Source organism: Rousettus aegyptiacus, unplaced genomic scaffold (genome assembly GCF_014176215.1).
Source record: "Rousettus aegyptiacus isolate mRouAeg1 unplaced genomic scaffold, mRouAeg1.p scaffold_m13_p_9, whole genome shotgun sequence".
NCBI lineage: Eukaryota > Metazoa > Chordata > Mammalia > Chiroptera > Pteropodidae > Rousettus > Rousettus aegyptiacus.
In genome coordinates, this window is record NW_023416312.1 from 58,540,848 (window position 1) to 58,546,847 (window position 6,000).

Sequence of the window (6,000 nt, forward strand, 5' to 3'; positions counted from 1 at the left end):
ATGACTTGAGACCAGAAGCTTAATTTGTGGCATCTTTGATTCTTTTGGGCTGTTCACTTCTCTATTGTACAGTAACTTTCCCCAGCTTCTTACTTAGCTCTTCAAATGCCTAAAATGTATCAAGACATCTGATAATCCACACCACCCTCCCTTTCTAGCCATAAGAAGCATCCCATCATTACATTTCCACTTTAACCTTCAGAAGTTTCCATCCAGAGACTCATGCCTTAAGAGAAAGAGGAAGTACTTCCAACTAGGTCAAAGTTATCATCAGGAATGTAATTTAAATGGAAAACTCAGTAAAAAGGAAAACTTAGAACTGGACCCAGGGCAACCTTGCAGCTATAGGGTGACAGATGATTAACACTTAGCTTCAGTTCCAGGAGAGCACAAATGAGTGCCAATTCCTAGAATGGTAATGCCATTAATTAATTCATTGAACAAATATTAGTAAGCACCTATGTGCCAGGTATGGTTATGGATGCTGAGATCCCCTGGTGAATAAAAGACAGAAATCCCTGCCCACATAGAACTTAAATTATGGAGAGGGGAGAGGGATAGACAATAAGAAAAATGAATAAAATACACAATATGTTACATTAGAGTAATAAGGTAGGGAAGGGGCACAGAATATTCTGGGAAGGGTTGCAAGTCTAAACAGGATGGGTAGGGCAGGCCTCACTGAAGTGACATTTAAGTACAAACTCCTAGCTGTCGGATTTCAAGTGCCTCAAAAAAGTGTCTTTTGTACTTCAATTCTACCATCATCAGACCCCAGTTCTTGACACAAATATTTGTTAATTTCTTATGCTTAAGATAGAGAGAGCTCCAAGATTCAGACCTTGCCTTTAAAGAGGTTACAACCTTCCAGGTGGAAAAAACAGCTAAGAGAAGTGTTAAAGACTTTCCTGAGGTGAAAACAAAGTGCTTTAGGACACAGGATAACTAGTAATTCTGCTTAGAGGAAGGAATTGTGTTTAGAAAGGCTTCCCAAAGGAGGGAAATTTTTAGGTGAATAGTAATTAATGTCAGCGGAGTGGGCATGGGTGGTAAGTAATCTTTTCAGGGGAAAAAACAGTTTGAGCAAAGGCCAAGAGATCACATCAGGGAGGATATTTTCTCTTGGACTGTCCCTGCTTAAGGTACTCCATCCATCCTATGATAAAATAAGCAAACATTTCCCCCTCAGTCTCTCTGGCCTGGCTGTTGGGAAATCCTTATCCCATACCACATCCTCATTTCTCCCCTAGCCAGCAGGATAGGAAGAAGTTGAGTCAGGCATACATCCCGAGAATCCAGAGTTACCTTGTCCTAACTTCAGAACAATTACTAATACTGAGCTAGAAGCCCCAGAGGTTTCATTCAGGCAGGTGGTTACACTCAGGGGTGTGTACTTATAACAGCAACGTGGGAACTGGGCCCCTGTTGGAAGTGGTAAAGTGGGTAAAGATACCAGTGAGGAAAGTGGTCCCAAGCTTCTGCAGTGCATTCAGGCTGGAGTGAAGGACCAAAACTTATGCTTCAGCTTGAAAGGGAAATTTTTAATCACTCATTCCTCACTCGGGAGATATTTAGTGTTCCTAACATCTAAAACAACAGAGGTGGTGTGACAGGGGATAGGAACACAGCTGTGCAGTCAGATGATCCTCATCTCTTGGGTGATTTGGGGCAAGGCACTTAACCTTTCGACGTCTCCTTTTCATCATAACACAATTATAATTGCAGTGTCTACTGCAGAGTTATCATGAGAGTTATATGAGATAAGTATGTCAAGAACTCATCATAGCACCTGGCTCAGCGGATTCTAACAACCATTATCAGTATCAGCCTTTAAGGGTAAAAGCTCAGAAAGTACCAACCATAATGCTACATACACTCACAGACCAATTATACCTCCAAACTCCATTTCACTACTCTGAAATTGTGTTACCAGAAATGCTCACCTCCTGCCAGGAAAAGTCTCACAAGCCAAGTTGGTGGTCTTTTCTACTAGGATTTCCAGCAGGTACTGCAAAATAATAACTACAACAACAACAAAAAGACTTCCTCAGGGTCTCATCTCTTTACACTAGACATTATTCCCCCCACAAACCAGCTGGTAAACATATTAGGTCATTAATACCTTAATATTAATGAATTTATCAGGGATGGCAGTGGGGAGCTGAAAGAGCAGGGGGTGGGGTGGGAAAGCCAGTTAAAAATAGGAAGTTAAGGATGTACTGAAGACTGATTTCTACCATAAATGTTCAAGGTCTAGGGCCAACCCTACCAAAAGCTGTATTCTGGAATGGTAGGCCCTCTGGTCCTGAAGAAGCAGAGTACTGGGGGAAGAAAAAGTTAATGAGAAAAGATCATTTGTTCAAGCTACGAGAATGCTCACCAAATGATTTCTTCACCAAAAACCAACCATTTCATTCAATGTTAAGGGCTGGAGAAGTTCATCTGCCCCATTACAAACCATCATAGAATACAGAAGTGTTCTGTGCCCTTTCTGAGGGCTCTGAGGACCATGCTCCAGGAACAAATCCCCCGCAGCCTGTTTTCAGGGTGGCAAGATAAAGCAGTTCAGCTCTAGAGCACACAGCCGAGTCCCCTGCCCCAAGCGCAGAAGGAGCCCACTGAGGCAGAACTGGGGCCAACTGGCCCGCAGCCTTTACCCGTGACAGGCCGGCTGAGGCCAGGGAAGACGCCGCCGCCCGAGGTCCAGAAGGAGCGCAGCGCCGAGACCACGCGCGACGGCCGGGTGCTGCGAGAGGAACCGGCAAAAAGGTGACTCGCCGCCTCCTAGGGCGCAGTTCCCGCTAGTAGCTCCAGCCCCACTCCCGTCCCCAGGGCCGGCTGTCTGGAGGTGCATCAGCTGCTGCAGGCGGGAAAAGCTGGCCACTCTGCCTGAGGCGTCACAGGGGACACAGAGGGGCACAGCCCTCGTTAGCGACGGGTGGGCCAAGGAAGGGGCCCAGGAGAAAGCAAACTGGCGGGGAAGGACCTCCCCAAGCAGACGGGAGTCAAGGAGTAGTGGGGTGCGGTCCTGAGAGGCAGACAAACAGAAGGGGACAGGAGAGACTGGGAAAGCGGAAGGGGATAGGGAGGGGCGCAGGTTCCTGAGATGGGGGTGGGGACGCTTAGGCACCGAAAATGGGCTGGGGGCCCGGGAGGAGTCCCGGACCTATGGCAAAGGGGCGGCCTCTGACCCCGGACCTACCTGTCACCTGCAACAGGTGCCACGAGAGGGCGAGACGTCCTAGTGCCGGATTCAGGGCAGGGTCTAAGGCTCCAGGAAGACCGCAACCCCGCTTCGGCGGCCGGCCCTTCTCACCCTCCAGGGAGGCGGAAAAAGCTGAAACTTTCCCTGGAGCGGGGAGGAGCTGGACTCTTAAAGGGGCCGCACAGCGCTCTGGACTCCTTAATAGGGGACCGCACTACCCCAAGAGGAGCTCTGGAAGCCAAAGCCTTAAGGCTCTGGCGGGATGCCCTCCTAGGTTAGGAAAGGCAGCTTGAAGACTAAGGATAGGGGTCTAAGACAAGTCCTGAGCCCCTTTTCACTTTCATCTGTGGTCACTCTCTCTGATGATAAATCACCTGCCTCTTCCTCTCAGCTGACCCAAAAGTTGTCAAACCGCCCTATACCTTTAGGGAGATGAAGACTCTAGACCATATAATTTGGGAAGATAAAATATGATACCCTTCTCATCCTTTGACTTTAGGCCTTTTACAGCAAAGAAAAGTGTCTGTCTAAAATACAAAAGTTTGGGGCAAAGAACATAGACTAAATTCACACAAGTGGACACAACTGGGTAAAACATTCAACTCACTATTAATCAAAGAGTAAATTAGAATAATAATGAGGTTCTTTAGTAAAGGTTTTTTGTTTTGTTTGTTTGTATAACATTTAAAGACAAAATAGCCACCAGACAAGCTGTCTCATAATTGCTGGTAAGAGTGTATTTTGGTTAAAAACCCTTTGATAAAGCATATGAGCAATACATATCGATAGACCTTAAAATATTTATATCTACAAAGTAATTCTAGATTCCTCTCTCTCTTCTTCCTTTCTTCTCATCAGCCATTAACCATGCTTAAGTCGCTCTCATCTGTCATCAGCAGATAAACATCCTCAAGTCTCTGCCATCTTAAAAAATATTCTCCCTATACACTAGGTACCTCTCCAGCTCCTCTTCATGAGAAAATTTATTGAAATTGCACTTTACAGATACATTTGCAATTTCCATTCCCTAACTTCTCACTCAGCAGTTTGGCTTCCTTCTCCAACACTCCACTGAAACTGTGCTCAACATGATACCCATCCAATGACCTCTGTTTCAAGAGAGAAAGAAAAGAAGGAGAAAGAAAGAAAAAGAAAGAAAGAAAGAAAGAAAGAAAGAAAGAAAGAAAGAAAGAAAGAAAGAAAGAAAGAAAAGAAAGAAAGCATTTTAAGTCCTTATCTTGTTTGACCTCTCCCCTATATTGTAATGTTGTTAACCATTTCCTCCTCCTTGAAAGTCTTCCTGTGGTATCTATGACACCATACTCTTCTGCTTTTCCTCCTACCCCTTTGCTCTTTCCTCAGTCTACTTTGTAGATTCCACTCTGGTATTTAACCTCTGAAAGCCATACATTCTCATGGCTAAGCTACATACACTCTTTCCCTAAGTGATGTCTTTCGCTCACTCGGCTTTTATTACCATTTATATGGCCACATCTCTAAAGTTATAGTGTATCCAGAGCTTTTCATTGATCTCTACTTTCTTGACATCTTCACTTGGATGTCTTGCAGGCACCTCAAACTCAACATATTCAAAGCTGAACTCACCATCTTTTCTCTTAAATTTGCTCCTCCTCCATTGTTTTCCATCTCAGTATTAAAAAAAAAAAAAACTTAAGGCAGAAACTTGGCACCTAGCATTGTATCTGGCACATAGTAGGCCCTCACTAATATTTGTATAGTGAAGGAATGTATGTGTCTTAAGGAAACAAAGATGTACATAAACTTTTTGTACAATGATGTTAATTTCAGTGTTACTTAGAATAATCAAATACTAAGGGGAAAAACCTAATGGTTCAGTTGTGAATTATTGTATAGTCATACAATGGAATATTATATAGCCAATAAAGCTGACACAGTAATTCCCCTTTATCCATGGAGGATACATTCTAAGACCCTCAGTGGATACCTAAAACTATACTGAACCTTATATATATTATGTTTTCCCCCTATACATACATACCTTTTTACTTAAAGGAAGTACTCTATGGCTCCTCTTTGATATATTTAAATTGCCAGCATCACTGTTCTTGCACTTTGGGGCCATTATCAAGTATAATAAGGGTTACTTGAACACAAGCACTGCAATACTGCTACAATTGATCTGATAACCTAGACAGCCAAATATTAATAATAAATACAACGTGGATACACTGGTCAAAGAGATAATTCATATCCTAGGTGGGACGGAGCAGGATGACATGAGATTTCATCACACTACTCAGAATGGCACACAATTTAAAACTTATGAATTGTTTACTTCTGGAATTTTCCACTTAATATTTTTAGACCTCAGTTGACCACAGGTAACTGAAACCATGGAAAGCAAAACTGCAGATAGTGGGAGAATACTGTATTTTTACATAGTTTGAAATAAAAAGAAAATACTATGTCTAATAGTAATGGAAAGTAGGATACAACATTTAACATAACATGATCACAACAATTAATGGAAAAAGGGGGATATGCAGGGACAAAAAGCTAGAAAGAAATATGCAAAATATTAATGATGGCTGTCTCTAGGTGGTATAACTAAATGAATTTTTCATTTTTCTCCTATTTGTCTGTATTTTAAACTTTTTTATAATCAGTATTATAGTTTTTATAATATAAAACATCTGTTTTGAAAATCTTTAATAGGGAAAGAAAAAAATCATTTTAATGCTAGCAGACAAAACAGTAAAATTCAGCTCCCAGGCTCTACCCAGAGTTTTCTTCCATTCTTGAATCCTTCAATA

The 6,000-nt window shown here is 42.5% G+C and overlaps 1 protein-coding gene across 8 annotated transcripts in view; it reads right to left on the bottom strand.

Moving 5' to 3' along the window:
- Window positions 1-3,322, bottom strand: part of SYTL4 (synaptotagmin like 4) — a 59,784-nt gene extending 56,462 nt beyond the window's left edge. For 4 of the 8 annotated variants that reach the window (XM_016131505.2, XM_016131498.2, XM_016131501.2 and 1 more), the window contains exon 1: window positions 3,203-3,322. The gene's annotated coding sequence lies outside the window, so the exon portion shown is untranslated. Of the gene's footprint in view, window positions 1-1,943; window positions 2,023-2,269; window positions 2,322-3,202 lie in introns of all 8 variants that reach the window. The other 4 variants (XM_036226640.1, XM_016131502.2, XM_036226638.1 and 1 more) reach the window with 2 other exon arrangements.
- Window positions 3,323-6,000: the final 2,678 nt, after the last annotated feature.